Raw genomic sequence first — 5983 nt, 5'->3', positions numbered from 1 at the left:
ACTAGATAATAATTTTGCGTGCCATCTTGTTCTTCAAAAGCTGCATTATTGACTTGTTTCTCTGACTTGGCATGACGCTCACATATGGAATATTGAACATATTGGTTTGCATTCCCTCTTATACAAGTTCACAGGTGATCCCACTATATTATGTATCTGGTCCATCCTAAGCTCCAGCATTAACTATCCTCTATGTGTTGCTCATTACAAGTTTATATCCCGAAACATCTTGATTTGCATCCCCTTCACTATAAGTTCAGGAGTATTATTTAGTTCACGGCCAAAATGAAGTAATTGCACTTGGCACATGTTGGTTCACATTCCCTCCTCTTTAGCTTTTGCCATCGTAACTTCATCTTGCTCAGTCGTTGTTACAAAATTTATAGCCTGCTACTATGTTTGGTTTACATTCCTCTTTCTGTAGATGTAGCCATCATAACTTCATCTTGCTCAGTCGTTGTTACAAAATTTATAGCCTGCTACTATGTTGTTCATGCCAATTTTGTACTCCCTGAACATGTTGGTTTGCATGGGACTCGACAGTAGTAAGTCTGCTGTTTCATTCTAACATGCTCTGTTATATTGGCTGTTGGTATGCGGCATGCACTCTTTGTTTGCTTATTGTGCGCATTACAATGATCTTGTTATAACGACGAAATGATGACTTCCAAATTCTTTGGCAAACAATATTGTAGTGTATTTGCCTTTCCATTGTTGCTGTCTTAACTTGTAATGTCTTTGTTTCAGATATAGGTGCTGCATGGACAACTTAAAAGATTGCCGGATCGCTTCATTGTATTGCTAGGTTTAATTACCATTCAATTTCGCTGGGTTCTGTAATATTTTTTCAAAGCCTTGCAGCTGATGTAATATTTAGTTAGTTTTTATAGTTCTTTCGCGCATTTTTCTTTGGTGCTTGTGGTAAGTGAGGCTATCCGACAGAAATCAATGACGCGTAAATATTCTAAGTATCTAAATCACGAATTCCCATCCCTTAAACGGCCCAATTAAGCGAAATCACATATGTGCCGGCCCGCAAAATCCTAAAGCGCCTATTATGCCGGCATATAAACAAAGAACTAAACTAAGCCGGCCCACTTACTTATTGGGCCAGCCCACTTGATTTATGGAGGACCCCACACACTAATTGGGCGGCCCACTTACTATAAGGTGGACCCCACAAACTCGGGCCGGCCCACTAACTAGTTGGGCCAGCCCAATTGCTTTTGTGGTGGACCCCACATACTAAATGGGCCGGCCCTTTAAGAGGAAAGTGGGACCCACCTGTGCTTTTGGCCCGGCCCACTATCTTGTTGGGCTGGCCCACTTGCTATATGGTGGACCCTACGTTCTAAATGGGCCGGCCAGGAAAGTGGGACCCACTTGTGCCTTTGGCCCGGCCCACTATCTTGTTGGGCCGGCCCACTTGCTACATGGTGGACCCCACATACTAAATGGGCCGGCCCTGTAAGAGGAAAGTGGGACCCACCTGTTGTTTTGGCCCGGCCCACTAGCGTGTTGGGCCGGCCCACTTGCTATATGGTGGACCCCACATACTAAATGGGTCGGCCCTTTAACAGGAAAGTGGGTCCCACCTGCGCTTTTGGCCCGGCCCGCTATCTTGTTGGGCCGGCCCACTTGCTATATGGTGGACCCCACATACTAAATGGGCCGGCCCTTTAACAGGAAAGTGGGACCCACCTGTGCTTTTGGCCCGGCCCATTTGATCTAATGTGGACCCCACGTACTAAATGGGCCGGCCCGATAGTAGGAAAGTGGGACCCACATGCTTATTGGGCCGGCCCAATAACTTCTTGGGCCGGCCCACTTGCTTTAAGGTGGACCCCACTTGGTAAATGGGCCGGCCCGATAACATGAAAGTGGGTCCCACATGTTTTTGTGGGCTGGCCCTTTTGCCTGTTGACCGGTCAAACGAGTGCATTCGGCCCGGCCCACATGATTAGCGGGCCGGCCCATTAATCTTTTGACCAGTCAACCTTAGAGGTTAGGCCCGGCCCACGTAACTAATGGACCAGCCCAGCTATATAGTTGACCGGTCAAACTAAGTCAGCTGGCCCGGCCCGCAAACTTAATGGGCCGGCCCGCTTAAGACGTGGCAGGCCTCGTGTGGGGCTTCCGTGTACCACGGGGTTTCAGCGGTTAACGCCGTTAATCGCGCTAAGCGTCTGCCACGTGGCAGTTTGCATGACGTCAGCAGTCAACGGGCTCCCGGAAACACTTCTGCAACGGTCCGATTTTCCGTGGCGGAAGGGCACCCAAGCGCGACGGACCGAAAAATAGGTGGTAGGACTTTGCCTGACGCAGTTTCGACAACAGAACCCATATCGTCGGGTTAGGCCCATAGGCGACGAAAAACACCCCTTAGCGGACGATTTTGAGACGTTGCCTATCAGAACTTTTCTTGTACTGTGAGTCAAAATTCCCTCAGTCATCCGACTTTGTGTGCACATCATGCGCCACGGGAAAGCTTATTCTGAGACTTTCGCACCTAAAGATACAAGCTGAACCACTTCAATTTCTTGAACGAATTCAAGGAGACATTTGTGGTCCCATCCAACCATTGTCTGGACCGTTTAGGTATTTTATGGTTCTAATTGATGCATCTACACGATGGTCACATGTGTGCCTTCTTTCCACACGGAATCATGCATTTGCCAAGATAATGAGGGAAGTAATTAAGTTACAGGCCCATTATCCGAAAAGTCGAATTAAATCAATTCGCATGGACAACGCTGCAGAATTCTCTTCACGTGCCTTCAATGACTATTGCATGGCCTGGGGATTGAAGTTCAGCACTCTGTTCCATATGTCAATACTCAAAATGGTTTGGCCGAGTCCCTTATTAAGAGGATCAAACTCATTGCAAGACCTTTGTTAATGAATTGCAGCTTGCCAACCTCGTGTTGGGGTCACGCGGTTTTACACGCTGCTGACTTAATCCAATTGCAACCTACTGCATATCACAGTAATTCCCCTCTGCAATTGGTACATGGAAATCCACCCAGCATTTCCCATCTGCGTAAGTTCGGATGTGCTACATACATCCCGATCTCACCACCTCAACGGACATCCATGGGCCCACATAGGAAACTGGGGATCTATGTGGGGTACAAATCGCCGTCGATTATTAAGTACCTGGAACCCCTTACTGGGGATCTATTCACAGCCCGTCACGCTGACTGCATATTTGACGAGGAACACTTTTCGGCATTAGGGGGAGATTTCAAGTACCAGAAAGAATGCCTGGAAATTGATTGGAATGCTCTTGCCATTTCAGCCTCTGATCCACGTACCCAAGAGACCGAACTACAAGTTCGGAAAATCATAAATTTGCAACATCTTGCAAATAATCTGCCAGATTAATTTACTTATTAAAAAGGTGTCACAAAATCCTTGAATCCAGCTAGAAATGCGCCCGAAAGAGTGGAGGTACCAACTAAAACCACTCAACTACCCATTCCCAAAAAGAGGGGGAGTAGTACGGCCTCTGACCAGGATCCTGCTTCTCGCAAGCAGCAAAGGAGAGTGAGGAGAAACTCCTCGAAGTCAGTAGATGCAAGTCAACTCAACGTTGACAAACACCTTATGGGTAGTATACACCCAGTGGAAGGGCAACCTCCACCACCCAGCTCCAGCTTGCACACACTGGCTGGGATATCAGAACACCTAGACTCACGCGTATTGGGAAATCACTAAGAGTTATCAACGGTGCATGAGATATCCATCAACTATATCGATTCTGGAGAATCATTCAACCGTAAGTCTACGATTGTCAACACTTATTTTTCTGCTACAATTGCAAATACCCTTCTTAATGATCATGATCCAAGGACTATCGTTGAGTGTGAAAAACGCTCCGACTGGCCTCAATGGAAGGATGCAATACAGGCAGAACTTGCCTCGCTTAATAAAAGGAAGGTATTCACAGAAGCAATACCAACACCTCCCAATGTTTTCCCCGTGGGATTCAAATGGGTTTTCCTCCGGAAACGGAATGAGAACAATGAGGTGGTGAGATACAAGGCAAGGCTCGTAGCACAGGGTTTCACGCAGAGACCTGACATTGATTTCAATGAGACATATTCTCCAATTATGAGTGGTATCACTTTCCGATATCTAATAACTTTGGCAGTACAAAATCGTCTATCTATGCAGTTGATGGATGTCGTGACCGCATATCTTTACGGGTCACTAGATTCGGACATTTACATGAAGGTTCCAGATGAAATCTCTGTCCCGGATTCAAGCGCAAAACGCAACATGTATTGTGTAAAACTGAACAAGTCTTTATACGGCTTGAAACAGTCGGGACGGATGTGGTACAACCGACTTAGTGAGTTCCTTCTTCGCAAGGGTTACTCTAACAGTGATGACTGCCCATGTGTCTTCATCAAGAAGTCCTCTTCAGGGTTTTGCATCATCTCAGTGTACGTCGATGATCTCAACATCATTGGCAACACACAAGATATTGATGAAGCACGCAATCATCTAAAGATAGAATTTGAGATGAAGGATTTGGTTCAAACCAAATTTTGCTTGGGTCTCCAACTCGAGCACCTTCCCTCAGGAATAATGGTTCACCAAGCTGCCTATATCCAGAAAATATTGGAGAAATTCAATATGGACAAATCCTATCCATCTAAAAATTCCATGGTGGTTCGTTCTCTAGACGTAGAGAAAGATCCGTTCAGGCCAATGGATGATGGAGAAGAGATCTTGGGACCCGAGGTTCCATATCTTAGTGTCATTGGAGCGCTGATGTATCTTGCAAATTGTACGAGACCTGATCTTGCATTTGCAGTGAATCTACTTGCTAGACACAGCGCAGCCCCCACCAAACGCCATTGGTCGGGAGTTAAGAATGTCTTTCGATATCTCCAAGGCACAACGGATCTTGCCCTATTCTTTCAGTTTCAGAAAAATCTGGACACCAATATGATTGGATACACAGATGCTGGCTATTTATCTGATCCCCATAATGCCAGATCACAAACCGGCTTTGTGTTCCTACATGGTGGAACTGCAATATCATGGAAGTCTTCGAAACAGACTCTAGTTGCAACATCCACCAATCATTCTGAAATAATCGCATTATATGAGGCATCACGCGAATGTGTGTGGCTTCGCTGGATGATAAACCACATACAACAATCATATGGAATTGGTTCTATCGAATCACCTACCATTATCTACAAAGATAATGCAGCTTGTGTTGCACAGATGCAAACAGGATACGTCAAGAGCAATATCACTAAGCATATTGCCCCTAAGTTGTTTTATCCCCATGAACTCCAAAAGAGTGGGGAAATAAACATCTTGCAAGTCAAATCATGCGATAACCTCGCTGATCTATTCACAAAGTCTCTACCAACTTCAACGTTCCAGAAATATATTCATGGAATTGGTATGCGACGACTCCGAGATTTGCAAGATTCAGGGGGAGTATCTTCCTGAACTACTCATGTTCAAAGCATCATATTATACTCTTTTTCCCTTAGTGAGTTTACTTTACAGGTTCTCATAAAGGTTTTTTATGAGGTAATATCAACATAAGATCATATGTCATACTATCCCTTTTCCCCATCGGGGTTTTTAGGAAAGTATTCACGACATATTTATTGACCTCTATATTCTATGGGTATACTTCATATTGAGTTAACAGAGGCAATAACCATAATATGTTGTACCATTTTCTCCTTGTTTTCCCACTGGGTTTGAAGGAGTTTTAACAACATATCATGTACTATTCCTCATTTTATCCATAGGGTTTTGGAGGACTCCTCACATTTTTCCCACTAGGTTTTTGGAGGAGACTATTTCAAGATGATGAAGATTCACAAGGACAACCATAGATTAGGGGGAGTGTTAGAATTTAATTAGTCTTAATTAAATGGGTTAATCCCTGCTTGTAACTGCAACATTTGTAGCCACTCATTTAGGGAACCGTCATTAGGCGGTTATT

The sequence above is a fragment of the Lolium perenne genome, chromosome 2 (genome assembly GCF_019359855.2).
Source record: "Lolium perenne isolate Kyuss_39 chromosome 2, Kyuss_2.0, whole genome shotgun sequence".
NCBI lineage: Eukaryota > Viridiplantae > Streptophyta > Magnoliopsida > Poales > Poaceae > Lolium > Lolium perenne.
Note: the sequence above shows the minus strand (reverse complement) of the source record.